This window comes from Hypanus sabinus, chromosome 7 (genome assembly GCF_030144855.1).
Source record: "Hypanus sabinus isolate sHypSab1 chromosome 7, sHypSab1.hap1, whole genome shotgun sequence".
Taxonomy (NCBI): Eukaryota; Metazoa; Chordata; class Chondrichthyes; order Myliobatiformes; family Dasyatidae; genus Hypanus; species Hypanus sabinus.
In genome coordinates, this window is record NC_082712.1 from 78,747,418 (window position 1) to 78,763,696 (window position 16,279).

The window sequence follows — 16,279 nt, forward strand, 5'->3', positions numbered from 1 at the left end:
CCTTGCAGCTGTGTCACCCAGCAGTCCCCCGATTTAACCCATGGGACAATTTACAGCGAGCAATTAGTCTACCAGGCGGCACACCTTTGGACTGTGGGAGGAAACTGGAGCATCTGGACGAAACCCATGTGGTCTTGGGGAGAACGTACCAACTCCTTAGCTGAACCTAAGCTGACTGTACTGTGAAGCTTTGTGCTAACCACCAGGCCACCACGCCGCCCTCTCCCCTCAGTTCCATGGGACCTACCCCACTCCGACAGATCACCTGGTCGCTGTACAGTTAGCGTTTATTTAAAACACAGAGTGTGGTGGGTTCGTGAACGTGCCACCAGGCAGAAATGTGAACAGCTTCTCCACTCTCCCGCGCAGGTCAGACACGACGGGCAACCACCAACAGGGAGGCAGATGGACGATGGAGAAATGGAGGGCTGTGCACGAGGGAAGGGTTGGATTGACCTCGGAGTAGGTTAAAATAAAAAGGACAGCACAATATTGTGGGCCGAAAGGCCTGCACTGTGCTGCAATGTTTGGTCTTCTAAACAGAGAGAGACTGATAATTGACCAAGGTACAGATGCAGAATAAAATGCTGAGAGCATGAGTAACACTTCCTCTACTGAACAACCAGCACCTCTGTACAGTCCAACTGGAAATAAGCAGAGCAGTTTCTGGAAATACTCAGCAGGTCAGGCAGCCTCTGTGGGGAGAGGAGCTACACTAACGTTTCAGGTTGAGGAGCCTACGTCACAATGGGAAAGCACAAAGCTGAGTCAGGTTGTAGGGGAGGGGTGGAGAGAGCTGGAGACTAATGTGGTCAGTTTCACTTCTCCAGTTCTGACAGAAGGCCACTGGCCTAGAACGTTACCCATCTCGACAGATACCAGGATGCCATCTAACCTGCTGTGTATTCCCTGCGTGTTCTGCTTTGGCAATGAATTCTCACTGTCGATGACAATAACCCTTTCCCTGCTGAATAAATAATGCTTTCACACTTCTGCAGCATCACTTTTTGGGGATTAACCCCCGAGAAATGGGACTTGATGTCACAGCAAATTCTTGGGTGTAACAAGCGACTTGTGAACTTTGGGGCTAGGAAATGCACCATCTACTTTTACAGATGACAGAGATCCTTAACCACCCCTTCTCCACCCCCAACAGCCACTCCAAAAAGTTCCTAAATGTACACTCAGTGGCCACTTTATTAGGTACACCCGCTCATTAATGCAAATATCCAATCAGCTGATCATGTGGCAGCAACTCAACGCATAAAAGCATGTAGACATGGTCAAGAGGTTCAGTTGTTGTCCAGACCAAACGTCAGAATGGGGAAGCAATGGGTTCTCCGTGACACTGACTGTGGAATGATTGTTGATGACCGACGGGGTCGTTTGAATATCTCAGAGCCTGCTGATCTCCAGAGATTTTTGCACACAACAGTCTGTAGAGTTTACAGAGAATGACGCAAGAAACAAGAAACATCCAGTGAGCAGCAGTTCTGTGAGCAAAAACCCCTTGTTAATGAGAGACGTCAGAGGAGACCGTCCGGCTGACAGGAAGGTGACAGTGACTCGAACGACCACGCACGCGTTACAACGGTGTGTGTAGAAGAGCATCTCTGAGCGAACGTATTCGGGGATGGCCTACAACAGCAAGAGACCAGAGACATACACTCAGCGTCCACTTTACCGGAGTTACTTAGTAAAGTGACCACTGGGTCTACATCCTGTGGACAGCTGCAAAGTTCCACTTGTAGTTAACGTTCAATATTCTGATCAGGGCACATCCTCTGGTATTGCCTTGGACAATCACTGAGAATTCCTGACCCTTCTACCTGGCCACAAAGATGCCCCTGGGATCTTGCTGTACAGTGGCAGGGGATCCGTCGATCCTATGTAACAGGGTAGTGGGGGGAGGGGCTTCCACGTGCCCTTAGAGTGCTCCCGAGTTGTGGAGCAATTTGGGGAAGGTTTGAGTGGTGTGCTGAAAGTTACCTTCCACCTTGGATGCCGCGGAGTAATACAGCACAGACAGAGGCTATTTAGCCCCACCACTTCGTGTTCCCAAATTCCTACTATCCCCCCAACCCCTCCCCTCCATGCACCTGTCCAAGTGCTTCCTAAATGAGTACCTCCCTCAACCACTTCCTCCAGCAGCTCGATCCATAACTCACCCCCTCCCCACCGAGTGACAATGTTAAACCTTTCCCTTCTCAGCCTAAACCTCTACCGCTTAGTTTTCCCACCCTGGGCAAGAGACAGTGACCATCTGCCTCATGCTTGCATTAGTCACAATTTTCAATAAAGTCCCACCTTTATTTTCCAGCTTTCCAATGAATACAGGCCAAACCTGTCAAACACCCTCCTGTCACTGTCACTCAGTCCTGGCTACATCATCACGACTGTTCCCTGCACTCTCCCCAGCCTCACCACGGCCTTCCATGTCGGCTGCTGGGCAGTCATACACACAAGGGAAGGGGTAGGGTAGGAGGAGGGGGAAAGGGGAGATGAGGGGAGAGGAGAGGAAAAACGAGGGGGGAGAAAGAAAAAGAGAAGGGGGAGCGGTTAGGGGGTGAGAGGGGGAAGAGTTTAGGTGGGGAAAGGAGGGGAGAGGTGGGGGAGCGAAGAAGGGAGGGGAAGTAGGAAAAGTGTGAGAAGGGGAAGGAGGGAGGGGAGGGGTGAGAGGGGCAGAGGAGGAAGAGGATAGGAGAGGAAGTAAGAGAGAGGAAGGAGGAGTGGAAAGGGGAGAGGAAGTGCCGGCAAGTGGAGAAGGGGAGGGAGGAGAAAGGGGGGGAGGGGAGGGAGTGAATTAAGGGGTGGTGTATTTCGCAGGGGTGAAACTGTGGTCTTCACAACATGATGCACAAATGTTAGGTGTCCGCAGAGCACACAAATGTGGCAAGTTGTGCGTGTGTACGCTGGTGTGTTGTGTAGACCCTTGTGAGTACGTTACGCCTGTAATGTGCACTCACCATTCACCAGAGCTCAACCGGTCAACGTTAGCGAGCGCCTTCACCTCGTCCAGTGGTGCCGAGCGGTACTGAGGCCGACACTGTGCATAGTAACATCCCACACGTGGTCACTGGGTTCCTCCCACACCCTGCAGGTGGCAGCCAGTGGCTGAGACTGGGTTGTGGGGAGAGGAGGTGCAGCAGGGGGAGAATCCTGGGACTACGATGGAGTAACTGTGGGGTGGAGGGACAGTGGGCTCTCCATTAACTGGCCAGGGTGGGTGGTCTTCTCCGCCTGTGGGATCTCTCCGAACTCACACACGGAGTCCTGGTTTTAGAAATAGCCATGTCCCGTTAGTTGTGGAAACACCATCAGAGAAAATTCCAGCCCCTCTTCCTCTCCAACAGGAACCGCTGAATATCCCGAGGCCTGGCTGCCCCTCCCCTGGCCCCAGCTCATTTCCAGCCGCTGATCTCAGCCTGGCCACACCTCACTCCCAGTCCCCTCCAGAGCAGCGGGATATCCGGGAGAAATCCCGCACCACTATTAGGTCACCCTTTGGGAGATCAGAGGAGGAAGAGAGTGGGCAGGGAGAAAACTCCTGGCAGTGAGAGGCAAGAGGCCACTCGATCCATCAGGTTTGGACCTGGAACGTTAATCCCACATCGTAACAGAGTGAAGCTCCCTGCCATGGTAGCAATGTGAAAGCTTCAAGTTTCACTTTGTTAGCATTGTTTACTGAATTCTCTGATGTCACAGTGTGGATGCAGCGATGTGCTCGAGGGCTGGGGAAGTCGGGTGGCGTTGGGGTTACTGAGCTGAAACGAACAAGCCGAGAGGAAACGGATTTCCCTATCATGTCATTCCAAGGAACACTTGATAGCCAACATTGTAACGTGGGAATCTCAAGTAGCAATGGAATACAGGAGGTCAATGGCTGGATAATGTGCCCTGTGAGTGAGCCAGTCACCAGACCCCCAGCACCCCCCAACCATCGACAACACATAAATTAGGAGATTTGTTATGTCACAAAATCGCTCACAGATTTCTGCTAATGCACGGGGGAGAGCATTCTAACTGGTATGGGGCTCCAACTGAAAGAGGATGTTGACACAACCTCTGCACCATCAAGGACATCTTCAAGAGGTGGGGCAACGAGAAGGTGGCATCCATTATTAACGACCCTCACAGACTGCTTCATGCCCTGTTCACATTGCAACCATCAGGGAGGAGGTACAGGAGCCTCAAGACCCTCAGAAATAGCTTCTTCCCTCCCCTCTGCCATCTAATCACTGAACAGTCCACAAATGTCACCTCAATATTCCTGTTTGGTATTATTTATTTACTTCTGCAACTTAAAAGTAATTCTTTAACGCCCTGCTCTTTACTGCTGCTGCAAAACAACAAATCCTCCCCCCCCCCCCCCCCGCTGTCTGCAGGGATTTGTACCTCTTCCCGTGACCACGTGGGTTTCATCCGGATGTCCCAGCTTCCATCTGCAGTCCAAGGACGTACCGGCTGGCAGGTTAATTGGTCATCGTAAGGATTAAATCAGGGGATAGCTAGACAGTGTGGCTCAAGGGGCCTGATCCGTGCTGTATCTCAATCAATAAAAATATATTTCATGATAATAAAACTGATTCTGAGAGAACACTCCCCACATGCCTGGGTGAGCGTGCCTCAACACACCTGGGACAATCGGCGGCCGGTTTACTCCCCAAACACTCCTTGCCCCTACCACTGGCACAGAAACGCCCCACGGCTAATTGCCCAGACTACTCCGACACCCACCACCCCTCACCAGATCCAATAGACCATCCGATTCCCCTTCAACTGGCACACCATCTTTCAGATAGAGATCCATGGCTCTTTTTCAGAGTTGTGGCTGGGTCAGTATTCCGGAATTCCTTACCGGACAGAGCAATTAACAAGGGAGACTGGAGATGAGGATGACCCCGCACTCTCCTTACAGCAAGATCTCTATGGTCTGACCAACACACACAAAATGCTGGAGGAACTCAGCGGTTCACGGAAATTAATAAACAGTCGACGTTCTGGGCCGAGACACTTCATCAGGACTGGAAAGGAAGGGGGTAGGTGCCAGAATAAGAAGGTGGGGGTGGGCGGACAACCAGGAGTACAAGCTAGAAGGGTGACAGGTGAAGCCAGGTGAGGGAGAAGGTTGGTGGGTGAGGGAGGGGGAGTTTGAAGCAAGAAGCTGGGAGGCGATGGGTGGAAAATGCAAAGGGCTGGAGCAGTGTGATGGGAGAGGAGAGTGGACCATAGGAGAAAGGGGAGGGGATGGGCAGGCGAGAAGGAAGACATCAGAATGTGGAATGCAAGAAGAGGGAAGGGTGAGGGGGGAAAAGCTACCAGAAGTTGGAGGAATGCCGTCAGGTTGGAGGCTACCCAGGCGGAATATGAGGCGTTGCTCCTCCATCCTGAGGGTAGCCTCATCGTGGCAGAAGAGGAGACTGTGGACCAACGTGTCGGAACGGGAATGGGGACAGGAACTGAAACGATTGGCCAATTGATGCTTTGCTGGTGTTCACTCTGTATCTAAGCCTTTCTCAGCATCCCGAGCAAGTGGGGTGGGTGAACCACACCGTCCTCCCTCATTTCATAGTCACATCGTATGGAATTAGGCCCAATTCATCCAAGACAATCAAGCTGCCCATCTAAACTTACCCTGCTTGCTTGTATTGGGCCCATATCTCTCTCCAGAGGTTCCTACCCAAGCTTTTTTTATCTCACTAACCAAGGGGTCCATGAACCAGGCTGAGAACCCCTGCCCTTGGCCTCTCTAGATGTCTTTAATTTACCTGTCTCAACCATGTCTTCCTGGTAGCTCATTCCATACACAGACCATCCTCTGAACGGAACAAGTTACCCCTCAGTTCCCCCTCTCCTCTCCTAGAATTTCAAAGAATTTGCAATCTGATCTAATGGTTTGACCGACATTTCTGTCTGTGGACAGCCCCAAACACAAAGAACACATCAGTGGAGGACAGGAATGGCCCTTTGGGTACAGATGCCAAATCCTCTCTGCCTCAACGTGTTTCATATACCTCTGTACCAATCTCATCAAACTAATGACTCCTGAATTACTATAATCCCTTCTGCCTGCACGTGATCCATATTCTTTCACCTTGCATACTTATGAGCCTCTGAAACAACTTATCTGCCTCCATCATCCACCATACCTCTAGCGCGTTCCAGGCACCCACTGCTCTCTGAGTAAAAAAACATGCCACCACATCTGCTCTGAACTTACCCCCCTCACCTGAAATACACACCTTCTGATACTGGACAATTCCAAACTGGAAAAAAGATATCTACCCACTGGACAGATGTAAATAAAACTGAAAGAATAAAGAGAAAATTTACCAGGATGTTGCCAGGTCTGGAGGATCTGAGTTATAAGGAAAGACTGAATAGGTTAGGACTTTATTCCTTGAAATGTAGATTGAGGAGAGATTTGATACAGGTATACAAAATTATGAGGGGTATAGATAGGGCAAATGCAAACAGTCTTTTTCCACTGAGGTTGGGTGGGATGACAACTGGAGGTCATGGGTTAAGGTGAAAGGTGAAAGTGCAAGGGGAACAGGAGGGGAAACTCCTTTACTCAGAGGGTGGTGAGAGTGTGGGACGAGTTGCTAGCGCAAGTGGTGCATGCGAGCTCGATTTCAATGTTTAAGAGAAGTTTGGATAGGTACATGGATCGTTGGGGTGTGGAGGGCTGTGGACCTGGTGCAGGTTGATGAGAGTAGACAGTTTAAATGGTTTGGCATGAACTAGATGGACCAAAGGGCCTATTTCTGTGCTGTACTTTTCCATGTTTCTACACCAGCTGTCTATGCCTCTCATAATCTTATACACCTCTGCCAGATGTCCCCTCACTCCAGAGAAAACAGCCCAAGTTTGTCCAATCTCTCATGACAGCATGTGCCCTCTAAGCCAGGCAGCATCCTGGTAAATCTCTTTTGCAGCCTCTCCAAAGCCTCAAAATCTTCCCTATACGTGGTGACCAGAACTGTACATAATACTCCAGATGTCGTTTAACCAGTTTTATAAAGCTGCGACATAACTTCCTGAATTTTGAACTTCATGCCTCGGGGAAAAATCTTCACTTAAGACCAAAGAGAAAATCTCTCAACTTCTCAGAGGCCGAGAGAATGGCACCTGTTGGAATCTACTGCCTTACAGGGTTTAAGAAGTCATGCCAGAGGCTCAAGCTTGAAGGGATTTGGCATGATTCTGCAGGCACACAGTGGACAGCACTCTGACCGGGTACAATCCCTCTGGCATACGGAAGCTTCAGTGCACAGGATTGCCAGAGGCTGGAAACTCAGCTTGCTCCCTCACAGGCACAACCCTTCCCAACACCGAGGACATCTTCAAAAGGCGATGCCTCAAAAAGGTTGCATCCATCATTAAGGACCCCCACCACGCAGGACATGCCCCCTTCTCATTGCTACCATCAGGGAAGGAGGTACAGGAGCCTGAAGGCACACACTCAATGATTCAAGAACAGCTTCTTCCCCTTTGCCGTCAGATTTATGAATGGACATTGAACTCACGACCTCACTATTCCTCTTTTCTACTATGTTTGTAACTTGTATTAATTTTTATGTCTTTCACTGTGCAGCTGCCACTAAACAAAACCAATCACAACATAACTCTGTGATAATAAACCTGGTTTCCATTCTGAACACCACCCCCCCCTCAACACAAACCTTCCCAAGTAAGATTCCTCCCCTTCCTCTTCTCTCCCACCCTGGTGACGTTCACTCGCTCTACCCTTGAGAGACAAGGTGGGGAACTGCAGCCACCAAACACAAAAGAAAGTGCTCTATTGTCAGTCCCTTGACTGGAGTCGTGGCACACCCTCCCAGCCCCAGTGGGGTGGGTGTGGAGGAAGGTCAGAGAGCAAAGGTTGCGATCCCGGTGCAAGGGTCAGGTTTTAAATCGCGCTGCTGCACTGCTGCGTCAGCGCAAAGGCCCTTAGTCAGCAATTCTGCAAACAATTACTGTCGTTTAAAATGTCTTTAACGTCTCCACAGAGTGGCTCCTGCAGACAAAGACTAAGGCCGTTGTGAAGGCAGAGGTGTGCAGACACACACAACAAAGTTTGGGGCTTGGATTTTTGCACAGGAGAGGTTACGGAATTCTAAAGGTTAGGGGGTGGGGTGCAGAACATTGTATGCATTTGGAATGTGTCTCCGTAGGAAGCGGTCAGGCTGTCCTGGGCAGAGATTGGAAGCAGACTCTTCTGCCCAAGAGGTTGAAGTTTCTGAGGAGTGAGGTGTAAACCTAACAGAAGATCATTCTGTATAGCTGCTGTAAACAGTTCCAGAGACCTGGTGGGGTGTGCTTGTGTGTGCGCGTGTACAAATTTTCATGTTCTCCCTGTGACCTCCCACATCCCAGTGATGTGCGAGGTCAGTGGGTGAATCGAGTGTGTGGCTGGGGGGAGCTGGTAGATGGGGATGTGGGGGATGAAATATGGGCAGCAGGTGGGTTGGAACAGACTCGAGGGGCTGGAGGGTCTGCTTCCTTGCTGACTCTCTCTACCTCCGTGAAATGGCTCCGAGTGAGAGAGGAAAGTCCAGGATGGAGGCGGGGAAGGGAGAGAGTCCACGAACTGGGAGCGCAGAGATGAGGCTGAGTGTAATTGGGGATCCTGGAGAATGTTTAACCCAGCGAGTGTGGGTGGGTCCTGCCACGAGATGGAAGGAGGCACAGTCCAACACCCTCTGGAGAAGCTATAGAAGCACTCGAGCAGAAGGCAGCGCTGATAAGGAGAGATAACGGCGGGCGTGAGGAATGGACTTGAACCCTGGAGCTGTCTTCTAGCTTGTTTCCTGAACCTCTCCGTAAACTTCCAGCAGGCTGACTATGCTCTTGGTCAAAGGAGACTGCTCGACCCACCTTATCACTTGAGAACACAGAGTCAAAGTAAAGTTTATTATCAGATAGATATGTCACCAGCTACAACTCCGAGATTCTTTTTCCTGTGGATATACTTAGCAAATCTATAGAACAGTAACTGTAAACAGGATCAATGGACAACAAACTGTGCAAATACAGATATAAATAAATAACGAGCATGAAACAACAAGATAAAAGCATCCTTAAATGAGTGTATTCATCTCCTTTTGTTCAAGAGCTTGATGGTTGAGGGGTAGTAACTGTTTCTGAACCTGGTGGTGCGAGTCCTAAGGCTCCTGTACCTTCTACCTGATGGCAGCAGCGAGAAAAGAGCACGTCCTGGGTGGTGAGGATCTTTGATGATGGATGCTGCTTTCCTACGACAATGTTTCATGTAGATGTGTTCAGTGGTAATGGAGGGCTTTACCCCTGATGTACTGGGCTGAATCCACTCCCTTTTGTAGGATTTTCTGCTCAAAGGCATTGGTGTTCCCATACCAGGCCGTAACGCAGCCAATAGGCACGTTACATCTACGGAAGTTTGCCAAGGCTTTTGGTGACGTGTCGAATCTCCGAAGACTCCACCGTGAAAGTGCGGTGGGGGTGTTGACCGCGGGAGGAATAACATTCTGAATTGTGGTTAGTTCAGTGCAAGGAGTATGGTAGGTAAGACTGATGAGCTTAGGGCATGGATCAGCTCGGGAATGACAACATCACTCACAGTCCAGGGTGGCAACAAGGGGGGGGTTGGATTCCTCACGTCCACACCTTGCCTTCCACATTCCAGTTACAGCGTGCAACCGCCAGAATGGCCACGGCCCGGGAACAGCACTGCTGCTTCGCGCACGGCCGGCTAGCAACACGGCTTATATCAAATCACGATAGGTGTACGAAGGGTAGGTGGTACGGCAGGGGAGTGTGAAACTTGAGGTGTGAGAGGGGACCCGAGGGGCAAGTTCCTCACCTAGAGGGTTGAAGGGTATTGACTATGAGCTGCCACAGGAAATGGTTGAGGCAGGTATAACAACATTTAAAATATATTGGGACAGGTACATGGATAGTGTGGGTGTCTATTTATGGATATACATGGATAGTCTATTTATCCAAATAGAACATACAGAGTAAATGGTAGGGCATTGAGGAATGCAGAGGAACACAGAGATCTAGGAATAACTGTGCATAGTTCCCTGAAAGTGGAGTCTCATGTAGATAGGGTGGTGAAGAGGGCTTTTGGAACGCTGGCCTTTATAAATCAAAGCATTGAGTACAGAAGTTGGGATGTAATGCTAAAGTTGTACAAGGCATTGGTAAGGCCAAATTTGGAATATTGTGTGCAGTTCTGGTCACCGAATTATAGGAAAGATATCAATAAATTAGAGAGAGTGCAGAGACGATTTACTAGGATGTTACCTGGGTTTCAGCAATTAAGTTACAGAGAAAGGTTGAACAAGTTAGGTCTCTATTCATTGGAGCGTAGAAGGTTGAGGGGGGATTTGATCGAGGTATTTAAAATTTTGAGAGGGATAGATAGAGTTGACGTGAATAGGCTGTTTCCATTGAGAGTAGGGGAGATTCAAACTAGAGGACATGATTTGAGAGTTAGGGGGCAGAAGTTTAAGGGAAACACGAGGGGGTATTTCTTTACTCAAAGAGTGATAGCTGTGTGGAATGAGCTTCCTGTAGAAGTAGTAGAGGCCAGTTCAGTTGTGTCATTTAAGGTAAAATTGGATAGGTATATGGACAGGAAAGGAGTGGAGGGTTATGGGCTGAGTGCGGGTAGGTGGGACGAGGTGAGATTAAGGGTTCGGCACGGACTAGGAGGGCCAAGATGGCCTGTTTCCGTGCTGTGATTGTTATATGGTTATATGGATATAGGCATAGGGTCATACAACACCACAGCACAGGAACAGGCCAATCAGCCCATCTAGTCCATGCTGACACATTTTGCTACCTAGTCCCATTGATTTGCACCTGGACCATTGAGGTCCAAACTCTTCCCATCCAATGCACCGATCTAAACTTCTTTCAAATGTAACACACACAAAGTCCTGGAGGAACTCTGCTGGTCAGGAAATGAGTAACAGTTGACATTTTGGGCCAGACCCTTCTTCAGGACTGGAAAGGAAGGGAGGGGGAAGACGCCAGAATGAAAGGGTGTGGTAAGGGGAAGGAGGCTGGCTGAACAGTGATAGGTTAGGGTTAGGGTTGGCTGGGAGGAGGAGGAGGCGTCGGATAGGAGAGGAAAGTGGACCATGGGAGAAAAGGGAAGGAAGTAGGCAGGTGAGAAGTGAAAGAAGTGGGGGTAGGAGGAGGGAGATAAGTGTTTATCGGAAGGAGAAATCGATATTCATTGCATCAGGTTGGAGGCTACCCAAACGGAGTAGGTGTTGCTCCTCCACCCTGAGATGGCCTCATCCTGGCACAAGAGAAACTGAACCCGCATTCATCGCTTCAAAGTAAATTTATTTCCAAACACGTCGCATGCGCAAATGTGCTATGCATACACGTCACCATATACAACCCTGAGGTTTGTTTTCTTGCGGGCATTCGCAGTAAATACAAGAAACACAACAGAATCAATGAAAGTCCGCAGCCAGCAGGATGGATAAACAACCCGTGTGCAGGAGGAAAAAAACTGTGCAAATACAAACATAAATTGTGATAATAAATAGTGAAGTGAGACCATGAGGTGACACGTCCTTGAAAGCCAGTCCATAGGTCTCTGGCAGCTCGTTCCACACTTGCAGCACCCTCTGATTAAAAACACTCGTCCGAAGGTTCCCCTTAAACATTTCACCTTTCTCTGTAAACCTGTGACCTCCAGTTCGAGTCTCGTCTAATGTCAGTGGAAAAAAACTGACCCTACTCACCTAATCCAAACCCCTCTGAATTGTGCATACCTCCCCTCATTCTCCAACACTCCAGGAAATAAAGTCAGAACATATTCAAACATTTCCAATAACACAAGTACTAGTAAATATCCTAAATTCTCCCAAGTCTTTCAGTAGAAAAGGTCAAAAGGATATTGCCAAACACGGGCAAATTGCTCGATTTCCCCCTCTCCACCTGTACCCCTCTGTCCCTCTGTCTCCCCATCACATTTCCACCCTCCCTCCTCCAACTGTCCATCCCCATCACACCTTCAACCCCCTCCCTCCTCCAGCTCTCTGTCCATCACAACTACACTCTCCCTGTCCCCCATCACAACTCCACTCTCCCTCTCTTCTTCATCTTCATCTACCCTTCCTCCATCCTTCATCTTCACCCTACCTCCCTCTTTCTATCATCTCCACCCTCCCTCCTCCATTGCCACTCTCCCTCCCTCCTCCATTCTGCCTCTCACTGCCCCACCACTCACTCAAGACAAATGCCCACACTGGGGTCCTGGACCCGACAACTCTCGGCTCGGGAAAGTGTATCGCGACTGCAACCAACTATCCACCCTGTCCTTGCCGGTACGACCTGCTCGGACCCTGCATTCCTCTGACCACTACTGATGGCCCCCAGCAGCACCGACATTACCAGTCACCATCTCACTCAATGGCGGCAGGGAGGGGGCCTACCTGCTGCCCTCCTCGTCCTAACGGTCACTCATTGTCACAAGCACTCGCACAGCAAGACTCCAGAAGGAGCAACAGGTTGATGTCCAATCCGGTCGGAATTGAAGGAGGGGGTCAGGACGAACCGGGACCACGGGGACCGCTGGGTTTCTGCGTCCTCACCATGTCACTGCGGAGACTGACCGAGCGGGAGGGGCAGGAACAACCTCACTGAGGAATGGCCTCCGTCGAGGCTCCCTTGGCCAGTTGCAGGAGGCAGGGAAGAGGGGTGTGTGGTGTGCCCAGAAGGCTGAAGCAGGACTGCAGAGGGAGGGAAGGACAGTCGTTAAGTTCTGGGGCAGTGGGTCCTGAGAGCCAGCCACCATTGGCTTATCGAGGGTCGGTGTTTGAGGGGGGAGGGGCGGTGCAGGAAACTGCCGGAGGGAGCAGGCAGGTGGCATGGATTGGCGGTAGGGTTGGACTTCAGCGGGACTGGTTTGAGACGTAGGGCCAAGATTATCGGGAGCCCTGGTGGAATGAGACGTGGAGTGAGGGGGCAGGAGGGTTGGGGTTGGGTGAGAGTCCTGGGGGTGGGGGGGGGGGGGCCCGAGCACACACCCACCTGCTCTGACAAACTCCCCGGGGAGCCAGGGTCCTTGTCACACAGAGCAACTGGAGTCAGCCCCACCCCTGCCCACATTTAAATGGTCCCCAGCGACTCCTATTGCCCCTTTAAAGACCCCTTCATCAACCTCCTGCATCAGGTTGATCAGGCACAGGCTCAATCCTTATTTGACTTTTGCCCTCCCATCCCCATCTCTCCCCAAATACCATCCATGAAATTGTATCAGCAACTCCCCCCCCCCCCCGGCTCCGAGTTAGTCAGTGTGTTCAGTGGAAGCTGCCTGCACTCGTACAAGAAGGTAACAGACCACCGCATGCTGCCCCCTCAACAACCCCCATCTTCCCCTGGCAGGAAGCTGCAGTAAGTTCAACACAAAAAGAGCAGCAATTCGGAGTGAGGCCACGAACAAGAGGGAGTCATCAAATGCAATCCCATCCCAGATCAGTGCTCTCTGTAATTACCCACTCTGTCGAAGGGTTCTTCAAACCGAGCACGCACACATACACAGGCACAAACACTCACACGCGTACAAATACACAAACACACACACAGCACACACTTCCACGTACACACTCACACACACATAAATACACCAGCTCTCACACACGTATACAGACACAAACATAAATACACTAGCTCTCACTCACAAACTCACACACACGTATACAGACACAAACATAAATACACTAGCCCTCACACACAGATATAAACAGAGACACACTCTCAGAGAGACACACTGACACATACTCACGTACATACACACAGTCACACTCACACACAAGTACACTTTGACAAGCAGACATGCAAGTACAGACTTTCATACAGACTCACAATGTCAAAGACATGCATACACCAAAACACACAACACGCTCGTGAGGCACAACACTTACATTCTCTCACACACACACACACACACTCACACTTACAGACGCATGCACACACTCTCACAGACGTACACTGGCTTACTCTCACAAGCACACACTTGACACATGCACACTCACACTCTTAGGCATACACTCACCGACACACCAATTTACACAAACATGCACACATACGCTTACAGACACACATTAACACACACTCAGTTGCACACAATTCTTCCCAGCTGACACACACAACACATACTCACACAACCACAGCCACACACTCAGATGACACACACTCAGAGACAGACATGTAAACACACACGGAGACACAGACACACAGATAAACAGAGTTTGCACACACACACTCTCTCTCTCTCTCTCACACACATACACTCACACACACAGACAAAGAGAGACAGAGACACACAGGAAAGTGCAGTTGCAACCAAGAATTTACAAGGACACTCCAGCCCTCTGTCCCCGCTGGAGATCTGGACGAATATAAAGCTGAATTTAAAACCAATCCAACATCCAGCAGAACAACACGCCAGCCTGTCACCAGCCCTCACAGCACAACAAGGCCACCTTGCAAAAAGTCACTGCTGGGCAAACTACTGGCTAATCCAGAGCACATTTTCCTCAGAGAGAAACATTAGATGAGGAACTCATAACAAAAGCAGGTTTCTAAACTTTGCAAATGACCAGCAAGATTCACTTACCTCCAGCTGAACGACCTTTATCAAATATTCTTTGTTTTAGTAGATCCCCCTTTTTTTGTTTAAAGATCCAGTCCTTTTAAATCTCAGGCTCAACCATTCTCTTTCTCTCTCTCTCTCTCTCTCTCTCTCTCTCTTTCACTCTCCCTCTCTCTACCCTGGTCTTTTAAACAAAGAGCTGCTGGCTGATGCAGCCCCTCCCCCCATGCACACCCTCAACATCCAGCCTCGCTTTCAGCTGCCTCCCCCTCCCCTCCCCCTCCCCTCCTCCTCTGTCCCTCGCTCCCTCCCTCGTTCCTCCTCCGTCCCTTGCAGCCTCCCTCGTTCCCTCCTCCCTCCCTCCCAGCTGACAGACTCATGCCGGCCAACATGTAGATAAACAGCTGAACGCCGCCGCCTCACAGCGGAGGGGCAGCCCTGCCCCAGTGCAGCCGTGTCCTCCTCCTCCCCTCCTTTCATGTCCCCTCACTGGCCCTCTTCCGCTCCCCGTCCCTCCTCCCTCCATCCGGGGGAAGAATGGAGCTGGGAGGACTGGGTTGACGGTGAGGAGAGAGAAGCCTGGAAGAGCGTAGGAGGAACGGAGGGGGAAGAGCAAAGGATGGATAGGGGGCAGAGGAGGTGATGGGAAATGAGGAGAGCCTGGTAGGGGCGAGAAGAATGGGGATAGAGGGAGGGGGGAAGAGAGATGGGGTGAGGCAGAGGGGAAGGTGGGGGAGGGGCAGTTGAGGAAGGTGGGGGAGGGGCAGTTGAGGAAAGTGGGGCAGTTGAGGAGTGGGGGAGGGGCAGTTGGGGAAGGGAAGGTAGGGAGAGGCAGGTGAGGAAGGGTACGCAGGCCAGGTGGGAAGTGGTCGGAAGGGAAGGATGAGGTAGTGAGATATGTGGGTGAGGACGGGTCAGGAGGGAAGGATGGAGTAGGAGGGATGAGGTTGGGGAGGGGTAAGAGATAGGAATGAGGGATGTGTGGGAAAATGGTACTGGATGTACCAAAAAAGAATGAGTAGACACCAGTCACTGTTGCCCCTTGGACGGACCTGCTTCCTGAGGGGGACACTGAAGATGGCCACGTCACCCCCATCTCCCCTCCCACTGTGACAGGAGGGAGAAATAACACAGCCTGAGCAACAGACACTGGGATCTTCCTGTGCGTAGTAGGGGTTGCATTCCACAGCTTTCTCCATCTTGTCCCCCTGCCCATCCAGCCAGGCTGCCCCTGGGCATACCCCACATTAGCTGTGTGCTGAGAGTGAGCCCTGATCGACAGCCCCACTGCCTCCTCCAGAGGTGGGGAGGAGAGCAAGAAGTGAGTGATACCCCGCCCCACCCCACCCCTAACCACATAATCGTGCTGAGCCCAACTCCCTAGCCAAGAACAAGCATTGTCAAACAACGTAGACTATTCAGCCCAATTCATCTGTGATTGGTAAGTTTGCCATCAAATTCCGCTTTCTGGAGTGGGGACGAGTGGGGCTGTGGGTGGGGAGAGAGAGGGGGAAGTGGGTGGGGAGAGAGAGGGGGATGCGGGTGGGGAGAGAGAGGGGGATGCGGGTGGGGAGAGAGAGGGGGATGCGGGTGGGGAGAGAGAGGAGGATGCGGGTGGGGAGAGAGAGGGGGATGCGGGTGGGGAGAGAGAGGGGGATGCGGGTGGGGAGAGAG

The 16,279-nt window shown here is 50.9% G+C and overlaps 1 protein-coding gene across 4 annotated transcripts in view; it reads right to left on the minus strand.

The window, feature by feature from the left end:
• Nucleotides 1-16,279, minus strand: part of LOC132396894 (lysine-specific demethylase 6B-like) — a 245,230-nt gene that overhangs the window by 86,424 nt on the left and 142,527 nt on the right. Inside the window, exon 1 of one of the 4 annotated variants that reach the window (XM_059974951.1) lies at nucleotides 14,630-14,796. The exons of 2 other annotated variants lie outside the window; for them this stretch is intronic. The gene's annotated coding sequence lies outside the window, so the exon portion shown is untranslated. Of the gene's footprint in view, nucleotides 1-2,966; nucleotides 3,284-14,629; nucleotides 14,797-16,279 lie in introns of those variants that run through there. One more of the 4 variants, XM_059974954.1, reaches the window with a different exon arrangement.